The following is a 16,625-nucleotide window of genomic DNA, read 5'->3' on the forward strand; positions in this document are numbered from 1 at the left end:
CTGTGTTGGCTCAGTAGATAGTATTAGTGACTGGAGAGAGGGGTCATTGAGAGACCAAAATATGCACTTAAGACTTGGGCAAGACTGAGATCCTTGAATGAGTTAGGATTCTTGTGGAAAGTGATTGCATTTGTTGGAGTTCTTAGTTTGCAGACAACAGAAACCAATTCAGCTGACTCAAGCAGGAAGGTGATGTATTAGAAGCATGTCAGGTGGTTCACAGAAATGTCAGGAAAGCTACAGAACAGGCACGAGATGCAGAGCAGTGACAATGGAGGTGAGGCCTCAGCCAGAATAGCAGTCTGAGTGATGATGCAGCCCCAGCCTAGCATGGATGCCACTGCCTTCAAGCAATCCCAGCTTACCTCGCTGCCACTGGTGATGCTGGATGGAAGGTGTAGCTGTTGCCACCAACCACTAAGATGAATCCTTGAGGGCTCCATTTCATTGCATGTAACATCTGGTTGGTTGCACATGGATCATGTGCTTGACCATCCCAGCTGCGCAGGGTCCTGGGAGAGTGAGTGACTGACATTTTCAACTTCTCTGTTTCCCACCAAGACTCTTAAGTGGGGGACTTCCCCAAACCATTGCAGGCAGCCCTCCCAAATCAACAGACATTCTGCAGACACAGCAACCAGCAGAGTTAGCCTCAGTAAAGAGAACTCTTGAAGGCTGGAGGGCATTTCGTGAAAGTAAGGACAGGAGGGAAGCCAGACTTTCAATGGCCTGGAACCAGGAACTTGAACATCCGTGGAACGCTTCCTCTAGCTCTTATCTCTGCTGCTCAGGGCTCCTCCTTCATTTTCTCTCTCTGCTTTCTGACATGTTATGTCCACAGTACTCACTTCACCTTTGAGCCTTTGCTCCAGGAGGTAGCATCATGTGCTAAAAATGGGGTGTTTTTAGCCCCAACTGTGGCTCTAAGGGTCCCTGCCTGGATGGAGAGCTTGGCATTCACTATGACGGGTGGCTTCCACCCACTTCTTGCCTTTATTCTGGCTGCCCCAGATGGGTCTCTGCTGTTCTACGTGGCCCCCTCATTGTGGAGGTCCCTTCAGATAACCTTGACACACCTCCTCATTTTTTTTTTTTTTTGAGGCTGTGCTTAGCTTCTCCGATATTCCCAGAATGTCAGATTGTCCTCATTTTACTGACGGAGGGTCTAGGTTCTCAGAAATTAAGTGACTTAAGATTCTGACCATCCCATGAGTGAGCTGGTGCATTCACACAGTGCTTAGAAGAATGCTTAGCATGTGGAGAACTCAACAGGTGTTAGTGATATCACCAGGGTTTCTTCTACATTTCTCTCCTCTCTTTCTCTTTCTTGGCACCCTCTGCCCTTCTCCACTTGTTCTTTCCAAAAATATGTACCATGTGCTGGGTACCTTCTAGGTACTGAGAATTCATCTGTGAATAAGACACATACAATTCCTGCCCTTACAAGGCTTTTAATTCAGTAGGAAGCAGTGTCATGATTTAGAGTAAAAGAAAATTATTTTTATCAGAGAGCCACAGTTTGAGGGAGGTTCTTCACCCAAACCAAACTAAACAACAGCAATAACACCCAACTGACCGGTACTCTTCAAAACATGGCAAGGTCAAGCAAGACAAAAAAGGGCTATTGAATTTGTGCATTGAAGATATATAACAATTAAATGCAATGTGTCATTGGGATCAAAACCCTGATTGGGAAAAAGCTATTCTAAGGAACACGACTAGGGCAATGATGAAATTTTGTAACGTACTTTTTTTTTCTAAGGTAAGAGTATTGCATCATTGTTAAATTTCCTGGGTTTGGTAACTTGACTTGTGGTTATGTAGGAGAATTTCCTTGTTCTTAGGAAATAAATATATGTGAAAGTGTTTATGCATAAAGAGTATGATGTCTATAATATAATGTCAAAAGGTTCAGAAAAAAATATATGTAGAGAGGGTGATAGAGCAAATATGAAATGACTTTAAAAATTGTTGAATCTGTATGAAGAGTATACTTAAGTTCTCTATTCTTGCAACTTTTCTGTAGAGGTGATTGTTTGTCTGTTATCTTGCTATTAATATTTGTTTTCTACTTATTTCATCTGTTCTTTGATCCTTTTTTCTGTCTTCTTTTGGATTGAGAAATTTTTTCTTAAATGGACTTTTTCGATAACTCTTTTTTAAGTGGTGGCTCTGAGTTTATAGTATACATCTTTAACTTATCACCCTTTACTTGCAAGTGATATATCACTTCATATATAGTATGAGCCTTGAACAATATATTGCCATTTCTCCTGACCCTCCCTTTGCACTATTGGTGTCATAATTTTGTACTTTCTAATATATTATGAACCCTATTGTACATTGTCAATATTTTTGTTAAACAGTCAATTATTTTCTAAAGAGATTTAAATAACAAGAAAACATTATTTTTCTCAGTGCTCTTCCTTTGTGTAGATCCAGATTGCCACCTGGTATCTTTTCCCTTCTGCCTGCAGAACTTTCTTTAACATTTCCTGTAGCCTGGGTCAGCAGATGATGAATCCTTTCAGCTTTTGTACTTCTGGAAAAAATCTTTATCTCCAGATTCTCGGTTGGCAGGTCTATTCCTTTCAGTGCTTAAAAGTGCTGCTCCACTGTCTTCTGTTCTTGCGTTTTTCTTTTCTTCAATAAAGAGAAATGTGCTATTTTTCTTATGCTTGTCACCTTGTGGGTAATGTCTGTTTTTTGCTAGCTGCTTCCTCCCTCCTCTCTTCTCACTGGTTTTGCATAATTAGATTATGACGTCCCTTCCTGTGTTTTTCTTCATGTTTGTTGTGTTTGGGGTTTGCTGAGTTTCTTGGATCTCTGTGTTTATAGTTTTTGTCAAATTTAGAAAATTTTCATCCATTATTTCTTTAGTTTTTTCCTTCCTGTCCCCATTCCCTCCGCCCGCTTTGGGGACTTATAACTCACTGACACTCTTTTCATTCTTTCCCAATGCTTACTTGACAGGCCATTCCTAGACCTCAGCCCTGGAGATGTAGGTTCCAGTGTCCTGGGTTGGGGCTTGGCAGCCAGTACAGTGTTTTTTTGTTTTTCATTTTTATTTTCTTTACTTTAGACCTCATTAGAAGCTGAGCAAACACAATGTTAAAGAACCCTACACAGAGGTGACTGAGTTTGTGCTCCTGGGACTGACATATTGAGTTGAGCTGCAGCCTTTTCTTTTCGTGATCGTCCTAGTCATCTATGTGATCACAGTCATCAGCAATGTGAGCGTGGTTTTGCTAATCAGAAGTGACTCAGAACTTCACGCTCCAATGTACTTCAGCTACCTTTCCTTTGTAGATCTCTGTAATGCCACCAACGTCATTTCTTAGATGCTGATGCTGGAGTGACACCAATGTCGCTCTCTTATCCAAAAGGAAATCCATTTCCTTCCTTGATTGCTTTATACAGTTTGACTTTTTCATTTCCTTGGGGCTCACAGATTGCTATAGGCTTGCAGTGATGGTTTATGACCGCTACGTGGCCATCTGCAAACCCTGGTTTTTAGGCAGTAAAATGTCTCAGTGTGTCTGTCTCTCTCTCATGCTACTCCTTATAATTAGGTAGGTAGGTAGGTTTAGTCGCTAAGTCCTTTCTGACCCATGGGATTTCCCAAGCAAGAATACTGTAGTGGGTTGCCATTTCCTTCTCCAGGGGATCTTCCTGAGCCAGGTATTGAACTCGGACCTCCTGCATTGCAGGCAGATACTTTACCCACTGAACCACCAGGGATGCCCACTCACTCCTTATATTTATGGCTTTGCAAATGGTTTTGCACAGACCATTCTGATGCTCTGTCTCTCCTTCTGTGGACCCAGTGAAATCAACCACTTTTACTGTGAGAACCAACCTCTCTTTGTCCTGTCCTGCTCAGATACTTATGTCAATGAGACTGCCATGTTCGTGGTGGCTCGCAGTCTCCAACCTCCTATATTCTCTCACGATCGTCTTCATCTCCTACATTTTCATCTTCCCAGTCCTTGTGTTCGCGTGGCAGAAGGCGCAAGGCCTTCTCCACCTGTGGATCCCAGACAGCTGTCACTGTCTGTATGGGACACTGTTCTGCATGTATTTGAGGTCCCCTTCTGAGGCATCTGCCAGTATGGTATTTTTAAACCAGTCTCTGGAAGATTCAGATGCATCTGGTCCAGGACCATATTTTGGGGCTTTTTAAAAATTAATTTTATTTATAACTTAAATATATTTTCAAACTTAAAAGTTGCAAGAATAGTTGTAAAAAATTCCAAACACTCTTTAGCCAGATTTAAACCAGTTGTAAACATTTTGCCATATTTGCCGCAGCCCCCCAACAACAAACACACACGCTTTTTTCCCTTGGACTATTTGAGAGTAATTTACACCAAGCCCCTTTACTCTTAAATCCTTCAGAGTATATTTCCTAAAAGAAGGCTGTTCTCTTACATGACCACAGTGGAGTGATCAAATTCAGGAAATATAACATTGATACAACAATACTGTCACCTCATCTTTAGTCCATATTCTGTTCTCTCTGGTTATTCTTTTTTAAAAAAAATTACTTATTTTTAATTGAAGGATAATTGCTTTACAGTGTTGTGTTGGTTTCTGCCAAACATCAACATGATGATGAATGAATCAGCCATAGGTATACATAGGTCCCCTCCTCTCCGGGTTCTTATAGTTATTCTATATCCAGCCTGGAATCTGCCTGAGGTCATGAATTCCACCTACTTGTCCTATCTCTTTAATGACCCAAGGGTCAAAATGTGAAAAACACTACTGTAAAACTGGTTGGTAGTGGGAGGAGAGGCAATACACTTCCTGAAAACAGCTGAAGCTGAGGAATGGCAGGACCGGCGGGGGGTTGGGGATGGGGGGTGGGCAAGAATTTCCTGCTAGTCTCCGAGGGGCTGCCATGGACCCAGGGCCAGTGTGTGGAATGCTCCAGCTCTTCTTGCTGCCCAGCTGTAGGTCTTAAGTTCCCCGATATGAATGGCCTTATTATTTCCCTTGCACTTTCTGCCCTACCCCCACTGCTTAAGGCAAACGAGTATGTCTCTATTATGTGCTACTGAGAATGGGAAAGGAAAGAAGTAAATGAATGGTGAGAAGAATGGGAAAGATAAGTAGAAAAAGGGAATGAATCAAACTGCTCTGCCTTTAGATCCACAACTTGCTGGGTGACTTTGAGCAAAGTTGAAAAATATTTTCCAGTATCAGAACCAACATCAAATTAAATGGCTCTTATAGTCTGTATCCTGAGACTGAGATAATGTTGTCAGGGCCTTGGAGGTTGTTATTATTGTCAGATGAAGGATGGGAGAAATCTGCAGACAAGGTTGTATACTTGTGAATATCCCACCTCATCACACCAGGATATCCACCTTCATGTGGATTTTGCCTGAGGTGTGTTTTTTTTTTTTTAAGGGAGTGAAAGGGGGAACTCAGCCCACATGACATTGATGGGGCTGAGAAAAATTCCTATTTAGAAATCTGATGCAAAAGGCAAAGTCATCGTTCTCAAATCCAGACTTGATTCTAACTCATTGGCCAGAATAGTGCTTCTGCACAGGGTTTGGTAGGTGCTCCCAAGCCCTGTACCTGGAGGCAGTTCTCCCAGACTGGAGACTGGAGCTTTAGGAGCAGGGTTTGTGCTCTGTGAAGCTGGTGCTGAGAAATGCCCAGGGAGTGATGCCTTTGCGTGCAGGCATAACACCTTCTGTCACGATCTGGTCCCACGGTGCCTCGTCTCTGTCCACACCCCTCTTCCCAGTCTCTGTTCAGCCACGCCGCACCTCTTCACCTCCTCCAGATCTGGTGATCATCGCATTTCCTGCCTACTCTGCTTAGAACATTCTCTCCTGGTTCTTTGTCTTCTTAAATCCTGCCTCTCTTTCTTTCTGTTCTCAGCTTTGAAGTCACTTCCTAAGCCTTCACTGCTGCCCAAGCTTGGAGTAGATGTCCCTACCTGAAATGCCAATGTGCCATGAATTCTCCTGGCCTAGCAAGGTTTTGATGGACTGTTACCCTGCCTGTACTGCATGGCACGTGTTAAGGGCTGTGAGATGAAGCGCTGTACTTACTTTACTGTTATATTGCTGGCTTATATCGTAGTCCTTAATGTACAATAAGTGCTCAATAAAGATTTATTGGATGAATTAAAGAAAAGCTGGCTCACATTTGATAGTTTGGAAATGAAAACAAAAAGGGTGAATTGTGTTTGGCAACATTATACAAGCTCACATGTACCCAGCCGCCTCCCTCTGTTATGGAGCGCTCAGATTTATTGCCTTAACCATAAATCTGGAGTTTATCTTGAGCTTCTTCCTCATCTTCCCCAGCTAAACATCTACGAGGTCTCCAAGTCTGAGATCTGTCAGGGTCCCTCCTCTTATTTCTATTATCACTGCCGATACCTCTGTGTTGGGTCAAGAAAATCCATCGCTCCTCAAGTCGCAGTACCTACTTTGTACTGGAATCTCCTCCTCACAGCATATGAAATCTTGCCCTGATGGGTCCAGTGGGCTCCAGTGATGGAGGTACCCATGGTGGGCTCTTGGCCATTCCTCAGGCATCTTTATTGCTTTATTTTTTCATCCTTTTTGCTTCTTTTGCAAGGAATCTACCCCACACCCATACCTATTGAATCTGCCTATTTATCTTGTGAAGCTTAGCTCAGATTCTTCTTTTAAGTTTCTTAAGACTAAAGATATCCCTTACTTTCTGAATCTGTTTTGTTCTGTTTCTGAGTTCATATATCATCTTTGGGCAGGGAGGGACAGTCGGTTATCAAGAATTAAGAGGTTCCTTACTTTGAAGGAGTGAGCGGCTGGTGTTCAGATAAAGAAAGACACCTGTCATAACCATAACCATTAACAAGGACCAGGGCTGGGCATCTCACCTGCCTTTATCTACTTCAGTCTTCACCACAGCTCTTTGCGGGTGAGTGGGGGAAGTAAGTTCTTTAAATATCCTAATTTTGCAGATAAAGAAAGAGGTTCAGAGAGGTGACTTGATTGTCCCATAGTTGCCCAGCCAGGAAGTGGTAGATTCTTGGTGTACCTGGAATCGCCCCACCTCCCTTCAGAGCTTGAGCTGGTGCCTAGAAGGACCTGAGTGGGTAGCTGCTCCTAGATATGTCGCTTTGCACATAGTGAATGCTCTAACAATCTTTCAGATGAATGCTTTCCACTTGGTCTTGACATTATAATCTTTCATTTCTTCTACCATTAGTATTGATAACAATATGGTACATAAATGTGAGCCTTTTGTTTATTTAAATAGAAGTGCTGCATGTGACAAAAAATATTAGTGCAAGAGCATATAGAATGAAAATGAAGGTTCACTCCCTGTCAGGCTGCCTAGTCTAATCCCCAGAGACAACCACTAGTAACAGTTTCTTGCTTATCGTTCCAGAACTATTTCATGTATAAATCAGCATACGTGAATGTGGGTTTCTTTAAAAGACACACAAGTGGGAGCCTACTGTGCATTGCTCTGCATCTTGTTGTCTTCATTTAGAAATTCTGGAGGATTCCATTCCTCACATGCAGGTCTGTGGCGGTCACTCAAAGAGCACTTTAGTGTTCTGTAGAATGGATGTGCCAGGTTTGGTTTGATGAGCACTTATATTGATGGGTATTTAGTTCATTTCCCCTTTTTTGCTATTACAAACAATGCTGTGAAGAATACCCTTGCACACACTTCTTTACCCTCATGGTAAGTGATGTGTATCCCCTTACATGCAAATGTGTACTTTATGAGATAACTCTGGGTAATTGCTTCCCTTTTAAAAATAGGAGACTAAGACCCAGAGGTTTTTATGAATCTTCTCAAATGAAGGGAGGGAAGGAGGGAGAAAGGGAGGCAGTCAGAAGCCTCTACATTTTTAGAACCTTAATTGGAAGGTTAAAAACATGGGAAGATAATGCTTCTCCCCCATTAGTAAAAATCATTACTTAATATAACAAAAATGTTCAGATGTTTTTTCACTGTGGTGTTTTTATTGAATTATCTTTTGCTTTTAAGACATTCCTGGATTTCCCTGGAGGTCCAGTGGTAAAGAATACACCTGCAAGTGCAAAGGACATGGGTTTGACCCCCGGTGCAGAAGATTCCACATGCCTCGGGGCAGCTAAGCCTGTGCGCCACAACTGCAGAGCCCAGCATCACAACCACAAAACCCGTGTGCCCTAGAGCCCGTGCTCCTCAACAAGAGAAGCTACTGCAATGAGAAGCCTGCCCACTGCAACTAGAGTAGCTCCTGCTCTAAAGGCAGAGGGGTGAAACTATTTTTTTTTTAAAAGACATTCCTTTCTTGGTTGCCCTGCTTTTTCTGAGACCCAAAACCTGGGCTTAGCCTGCCTTTGATAGTGGCCAGAATGAGGAATGGGGTAGCAGGAAGAACAGGGGTCCCTGGTCTGGGCTTGGCCAAGATCAGAGCTCAGAGTACACAGAGCCTGAATTCACAGCCCTTATTCCAGCCACCCACCCTACAGATGAAGAAACTGAGACTCGGAGAGATGTCATGTGACTGTCATGATATCATCTTAACGCAGGTCTGCCAACTCTCACTGGAGAAGGCAATGGCACTCCACTCCAGTACTCTTGCCTGGAAAACTCCATGGACGGAGGAGCCTGATGGGCTGCAGTCCATGGGGTTGCTAAGAGTCAGACACAACTGAGCAACTTCACTTTCACTTTTCACTTTCATGCATTGGAGAAGGAAATGGCAATCCACTCCAGTATTCTTGCCTGGAGAATCCCAGGGTTGGGGGAGCCTGGTGGGCTGCCGTCTATGGGGTCGCACAGAGTCAGACACAAGTGAAGCGACTTAGCAGCAGCAGCAGCCAACTCTCAGGCTAGTGGCATTTTTAAGTAAGTGAAACCCTAGGCAGCCGCCTGTAAACAAATATAGCCCCAATGCTTCATTTTTATTTCAAAGTGAAAACAGGCAGCATCAGGAGACTCATGAACCTACTCTAGGTCAAGGTCCTGTTGAATGTTGGCTATATCCTGCCCTGAAAGGATGCACCGCCCGGATAGAACTATGATTTATGATATCCTGGTAGATGTGGAGAGCAACAGTCAGTGGGTCTCAGGGGCCTAATGTGTGCTGACACTGCCCATAATTCAGACATTTGGATGGTCCAGTCAGCTGTCTCTTAGATAATATTTCAAGGCTGGCCTTGGTATTATCTGTCTCGTGCCCTGTTGACATAGCTTGGAGAACTCCCAGACACCGCACTGATCTAGGTAAGATCTGAGCTGGCAACATTTCCTGTTGAAAGAACCTTGTAAGTCAGAACTTTCCAGCGAGCATGCAGTGCGGCTTTGGTGGTGATGTGAGTCCTTGGGGACAAGGAAGCTTCTGGGCACTCCTTGGTCTTCACATGCATGCAGCCTTCCTGTTTATTTTTTCTTCATTCTGGCCCAAGTGTGGGCAGTGTGGTGTGGTGCTTGGAGGGTAAGCTCAGGAACAAGCAATGTCTTCACTCACATCCACTACACAGAGCAGTGGGAACTTGAGTGAGTTACTTAAATCTCATTGGGCCTTTAGCCTGGACAGGTGTGTGATTCTCCCAGTGCACTTGCGGAAATAAAGTTAAGGAGTTTGGTGATTGTTAGTGGCTTTCTGGGCTTCCGCTTGCATTACAAAGGCCTCTAGCCTGAGAGGAAATCAAAGTTGAAGCTGGGGAGATAAGAGCATGGTTCTGGACCCAGGCTGCTGTGTTTGGATCCCACAGTGGATTCTTCCCCGTTCCCACGGTGTGACTGTGGATACCTCGCTGTGCTGGTTTTTGCTCAAGTTCCTTCAACCATAAAAGGGGTAACGACAGTACTTAAGTCACAGATTATTGTGAGGATTGTCTGAGATATGTGTGTAGAGTGACACAGATCTCATGAAATATGTGCTAGGTTATATGCATATTCATATCTTTGACTCCCCTGCTCCCTCCTCCAAATAGTGCGCCTTTCCTTTTTCCTACAGCTTAATATCCTCTAATTGTTGAAAGTATATGTGTAACAAAAGATGCTCATACACACGTGCAATTCATTCGTATGTATTCAACGAACACTCGGTAAACTCACCCTGTGTGCCAGTGACTATATTCAAGGTACTGGGGACATCAGTGAACAAGACAGACACAAATTCCTCCCCTTGAGGAGCTTACATTTGTTTGGAGAAGACAGATGACAATGAGGATAATAAGTTGTGTGTTAGAAGATGATGAATTGTATGGGAAAAAATAGTGGGGAGTGGATAAGACAGGAAATACTGAAGTGTGTGTGCTGTTTAACATGTGGGCACCTCCTTGAGAAGGTGAGAGTTGATCAAAGCCTTGAGGTGGGTGAAGGAGTGAGCCGTGGAGACAGTAGAGAGGAGAGTTCTGAGGGACAGCGAGGAGGCCTTTGTCACCTACTGGAGAGGGCAGGGCTGATGGTAGAATATGAGGTCCCAGAACTGAGAGGTGGTGGGTTGGGTACACATTGCCCTGGGCTGTGTAGGCCATCAGAGGGATTTTAATTTTGCTCTAAATGAGACCAGGTTCCAGTGGAGATTTTTGAGTAAAGGAGTAGCATGATCTGATGTAGTTTTAAAATAATAATTTAAAGTAGTCTTTTTAGCATTGGTCATTTGAACAAAGACTGTTAACAACCTAGATGCCCATCAGTAAGGAACTGGTTAAACAAACACAGCTGTAGAAAAGAAAGCTTGTTCTGTATGGATATGATGCTGTATGCAATGTACTGAATGTTCATGTCCTTCCAAAATTTGTATGTTGAAACATAATCCCCAGTGTAGAGCCTTAGAGAGGTAATTGGGTAACAAAGATAGAGCCCTCATGAGATTAGTGCCCTTGTAAGTAGAGAGAGGGAGAACTCGCTTTTTTCTCTCTGCTCGCATCACCTAAGTATACAGCAAAAAGAGGTCCATCTGCAAACTAGGAGGAGGGTCCTTTTCAAGAACCAGACCTTGCTGGTGCCCTGATCTTCGACTTCCAGCCTCGAGCGCTGTGAGAACGAAATGTTTGTTGCTTAAACCACCCAGTCTCTGGTATTCTGTTACAGCCACCTGAGTTGACTGAGACAATAGCATATACAAGTTATATTGCTGCTGCTGCTGCTAAGTCGCATCAGTCGTGTCTTACTCTGTGTTACCCCATAGACAGCAGCCCACGGGCTCCTCTGTCCCTGGGATTCTCCAGGCAGGAGTGGGTTGCCATTTCCTCCTCCAATGCATGAAAATGAAAAGTGAAGGTGAAGTTGCTCAGTCATGTCCAACTCTTCACAACCCCAGGGACTATAGCCTACCAGGCTCCCTCCTCCATGGGATTTTCCAGGCAAGAGTACTGGAGTGGGAGAAGTTATGGTATCAAGTAAAAAAATGCAAAGTGCAGTATCTGTACCATGTAGATCTCTGTTTTTGTGTTAACTATGTCTGAAAATGCATAGGAAACTGATAGCCCACGGGGACTTGGATTCTCTGGAGGGTGGCGAGAGGAGGACATCCTTTATTTATACGCTTTTGTCTCTTTTGAATTTTGAGCCATGTGATTATATTACCTATTCAAAAAAGAATGATCAAAAATAAAAAGCATACATGTCTGTGCCAAGTCAGATGATAAAAAAATTTGAATATAAAGAAAAAGTTAATAATGGTCCCTTCTGTCTTCCATCTCTACCCTTTAAGAAAACCAATGATGTATATCTTTTCTACATATTTTGCTATGTTTAAACATGAGTATATAAAATTTATAAATCCATCTATGTTTTCTCCTTAAAAGCAAGAAGCCAGCAAGAAATGGGATTATGTTCATTAGTCTGCAAGTTACTTTCCCCTATGCTTCATAAAGTACCATGGCTATTCTGTAGACCAAGCCAATAAAATTAAAATTTATTATTATTATTATTATTTTTAATTTTAAATCAGAAAACAAAAAATTTATTGGATATATATACCATGAATACATTAAAGCAGAAAAATGACATGATCATCTTGGTAGATGAGAAAATCATTTTTTATAAAATGTATTATCTTTTTATGACATCAAAAAACATAGAAGGCAATGCTAGAAATAATATTGCTTAATCTGATCAGAGGGTAACTACCAAAACCCACCATAAACATCAAACATAATGGTGAAATGTTGAAAGCATTCCCAATACTGTAAAATAAAAGATATCTGCTAGAACTAATTCTCTGCAGCATTGTATTAGAAATTCTTTTTTTTTTTTAGGTTTCTTCAACATTATGTTTTTTTTTTTATTACTTTATTTTATTTTACAGTACTGTATTGGTTTTGCCATACATTGACATGAATCCACCACGGGTGTACATGCGTTCCCAATTATTATTTTTAATAGCAAAAAGCATTCATCATACGAATGTGGCACAGTTTATTTAACAACTTACTACTTGGGGGACATTTGTTTTTAGTGTATGTGTGTGTGTGCCTGTGTATATGTGTCTTTGTGTATGCTACTTCTAACAGTGCCATAATAAACATCTTTTTATGTCTTTTGACTGCTTTTAGACACTCTTATCTCAGCTGTTTTGGGAATCCTATGGGGTGAGGGAAGACAGTTAATCTTCTTCCTGTTTGTGAAGCACTGCAGTGGGTCCTATGAAGAGCTGGGATTTAGTCCAGCTTGGCCATTGACTGACTGAGTGTAAATTCTGAGCAAGTCTCTGGGTTTCAATCTTTGCATCTGTCAAAGAGGGAACTGGACTAGGTGATCCTGAAGGTCCTTTCCACTTCTAGGATCTTCATGGAGTTGTAAATTCCACAAGGAGAGGGACCATGTTTGTTTTATTTACTGTTCTTTCCTGAGTATTAAGCACACAGTAGACCCTTAATGAGGGCTTCTCAGGTGGCTCAGTGGTAAAGAATCCACCTGCTATTGCAGGAGTCAGGAGTTCAATCCTTGGGTCAGGAAGATCCCCTGGAGAAGTAAATGGCAACTCCAAGTATTCTTGCCTGGAGAATCCCATGGACAGAGGAGCCTGGTGGGGTACAGTCCATAGGGTCGCAAAGAGTCAGACAGGATTGAGTGGCTGAGCACGGCCACAGACCCTTAAAGAGTATTTATTGATGAAACAAATGAATGGACTATCTTGTTTAAGCTCATGAAGTTCCATCATAGCAGAGCTGTGTGAGCGTGTGTTCCTTTTTTCCTCTACATCATGCTGCCTCTCGCCTCTGAAGTGTCTTTGCCCTTAACCTTTAAATCTTGTAACCACATGACCTTTTGTTCTTCTACTGATACTCATGTGATGTGTGTTTCACTGTGATGTGTCTTTTACATATTAGGCTAGCGTTCTAATCTTAGTGCCCTCATTTACTACCTGCGTGGCCCCTGGGGCAAATTTTCTGACCTTGTTTCCTCCTCTATAAATAGGAATGGAAGTTCGCTATTTACCCATGCACATACGCTCTGAAGTAAATTATCTAAGAAATTATGTGTGAATTGCCTAGCAAAGCCCCTGGTGAACAGTAGGTACTCAAAAAAATGGTTGAAGTTGTGGTTTGAACAGGGTGTGGCCTACAGGGTGGGCATTTCAATTTGACCCGTGATGGTTGGGATCTGTTATGTGGGAGACAATGGCCTGGGTGCCCTGGCGATTCAAAGCTGAGTGATAACGTGCCCTGTCCTTCAAGTAGCTCATCAAAACATCCTGAAAACATCAACTTTGTGGTAGAATTTTGTCAAAGTGGTTAAGAATATTGTCACAATATGCATATTTCTTGTTTTCCTTCTTGGTAATTAACCACGTTAAAAGACACATATATATACACACAACATAGAATTTTATGCATTTGACTCGAGTTTTTTTTTTTTTTAATGTGAACCATTTTTAAAGTCTTTTTGGATTTGTTACAATATTGCTTCTGTTTTATATTTTGGCATTTTGGCCATGAGGCATGTAGGATCTTACCTCCGGGACCAGGGATCAAACCTGCACCCCATGCATTGGAAGGTAAAGACTTAGCCACTGAAACACCAGGGAAGTCCCTGACTATTCTCTATGTTTTTCTTTTTGCTAATACCTGGACCATTTTTCAAGTCATGTTGTTGGTTTTGGAGGGTACCTTGGAAATTGGAATGGGTTGAAATAGTTGAGGTAGGAAAGGATCAAGGAAGCTGAAGGCTTGTTTTCATTCATTTTCTTCATAGAATGATAGCCTGAGACTCAATTAAATTTAATTGATGTAGAGAATGCCTGGAACATGGTTCCAGGGAAAGAAATGCAAAGGACTGTTTACCTCAGAAAAGGGAATCCATTAGTCCTTCTCATGAGCAAGCTACAGAAAGCCAAAGCAATCTGGCTTAAGTAACACACAGTTTGTTGCTTCACATAATTGAGTTGTTTAGTAGTAGGGCTAGCCTAAGGTAAGGACCAGTCCAGGGACTCCAGTGATATCATCAAGAGCTTTTTAAATGATGGCTTAATTTTCAGCTCTTACATGAGGCCCTCTGGCAGCTCCAGACCCCTCTTATGGTCACTAAATGTCTATGGCAGCTGCAGACCCATATGCATATACTACATCTTCCAGGTGGGGAGAGAGGGTCTCTTTTAGCGATTCTGGACTGAGTCTCCCCAATGCTGGGAAAGATTGAAGGCAGATGGTTGGATAGCATCACTGACTCAGTGGACATAAACTTGTTCAAACTCCAGGAGATAGCGAGGGACAGGGAGGCCTGGCATGCTGCAGTCCTTGGGGTCGCAAGGAGTCGGACATGACTTAGTGACTGAACAACAACACTGAGTCTCAGAATTGCTTCTCTTTCATTGGCCTGAATAGGGTCATGTGCCCTTTCCTGAACCAGTCTTCATTGTTCAGAAGAGTGGTTTAAGTCAGTCAGCAACCACATTCGAAAGGGAGAGTAGGATCAATTCCATTCAGAACAGAAGGGATGAGAACTGGGGAGCAGCGATTTCACAAAGGCGTGTTTGGAAGGGAAATGGATGCTAGGCAGCCAGTATATAGTAAGTGCCGAGCAGAACCTTCAGTGACGTATGTTTGGAGCACCTACTGTCTGTTGACTCTAGTTGTAGACATTCTATATGCATCAAACTCACTTAGTGCTAATGAAAACCCTATGAAGGGCTGCTATTTTTTTCTATCCCAGGATGAGGCAACAGAGAGCAAATGAAATGGAGTTGCCTTCTTGAAAAGTGAAAGCACATGAATTCAATGTAGGCAGTCTGGTTCTGGATCCACTGCTTTAACGTTACACCATGGTTTTTTTTTTTTTTACCAGACCCAGGTTGTGATCTCAAATAGTTCTGCTCTGCAAAATCACTTCCCTAATACTATTTTCTTTCTTTCTTTTTTTTTTTCCCTACTACTATTTTCTATAAACTATATTTTTTCTCAGGATGCTTTTTGAAGAAGATTATATTACAACTTGCTCTGGATCATTCTGCTTAGTTGAAAGCTTTTGGTTATTTTCAGGGTCCCCTCATACTTTTAGGAGCACATAGGAAAGACAAAGTACTTTTTTTTTGCTTAAAATTACTGTTAAATTCCATTTATCTTTGATCTGTAAATGTTCATTCTCTGTTAATGCATGGGATATATGTTCCTGGGCTTTTATCTAGAATCTTTTACTAGCATCAGTAGCAGCACGGCTGGTGTTTTTCTCAGCAGAGGTTTTGAAGAAAGCAGAGCAGAAAAATTCGTAGAGAAGTAGCTTGGTAGGAAGATGTTTATGAACCCCTGCTTGCTGACCTCCTTTCCTTTTTTTCTTTCTCCTCCTCCTCCCCTTTCTTCCTTTCTCTCTCTCTCTCTCTCAAACACTTTTCTTCTTTTTGTAAAAGCAATACATGTGAATTACTTTTTAAATGTAGAAGCACAGATGAGAAAATTTAAGAAACATCTCACATAGTTACATCTCCGTTTTGTACATTACTTTTCTTAGTGTGTTGCTTTCACTTTTTTTTAAAGAATAGGAATTACATGAAAACATGTATTTTATAGTGTTATTTCCCTTTTTAAAATATCTAGAAGATCTTGAAAGCTGCAATGAAGCATTCTTTAGCATCATTTTAAATAGAGTGGATACAACTCTTTGGTAGATACACCATATTTATTTAGCCAACTCCCTATTTTTAAAAATTTTATTGGAGGATAATTGTCTTACAATATTATGTTGTTTCTGCTGCTCAACATGAATCAGCTGTAAGTATGTATTCGTATACAGCCCCTTCCTCTGGAGCCTCCCTCCTATTCCTCCATCCCTCCCCTCTGGGTCCTCACAGAATGCTGGGCTGGGCTCCCTGTGTTATATAGCAGCTTCCCACTAGCTATCTATTTTACACTATTTTTGACAGACTTGCTGCCAGTGTTTTGATGTTAAGACAGCTTTATTCAGTCTTCCACATCCAGAGGTGAGGATGCTCTTTCACTCTTTCAGGCCCACTATGTTGTTCCCACCTTGACGGGGCGTGGCTTTCGGGTTCAGGAGTGGCCTCTCAGAATGCAGGAACACGGCTGGCATCCTTGTTACTTTCCTGCCTGTTTCTGTCACAGTGTAGTATCATCTCTTCACTGGGCACTGCCTCTCTGGAGGTCCAGCCTGGGGAAAGGCCACTCAAGAAATACAAAGTTATTTAATAGGTGATCTTT

The 16,625-nt window shown here is 42.2% G+C and overlaps 1 pseudogene; it reads left to right on the forward strand.

The window, feature by feature from the left end:
- The first annotated feature begins 271 nt into the window (after positions 1–271).
- On the forward strand, positions 272–4,183 carry LOC138086343 (olfactory receptor 5M5-like; annotated as a pseudogene).
- The last annotated feature ends 12,442 nt before the right edge of the window (positions 4,184–16,625 follow it).

The sequence above is a fragment of the Capricornis sumatraensis genome, chromosome 9 (genome assembly GCF_032405125.1).
Source record: "Capricornis sumatraensis isolate serow.1 chromosome 9, serow.2, whole genome shotgun sequence".
NCBI classification, from domain to species: Eukaryota; Metazoa; Chordata; class Mammalia; order Artiodactyla; family Bovidae; genus Capricornis; species Capricornis sumatraensis.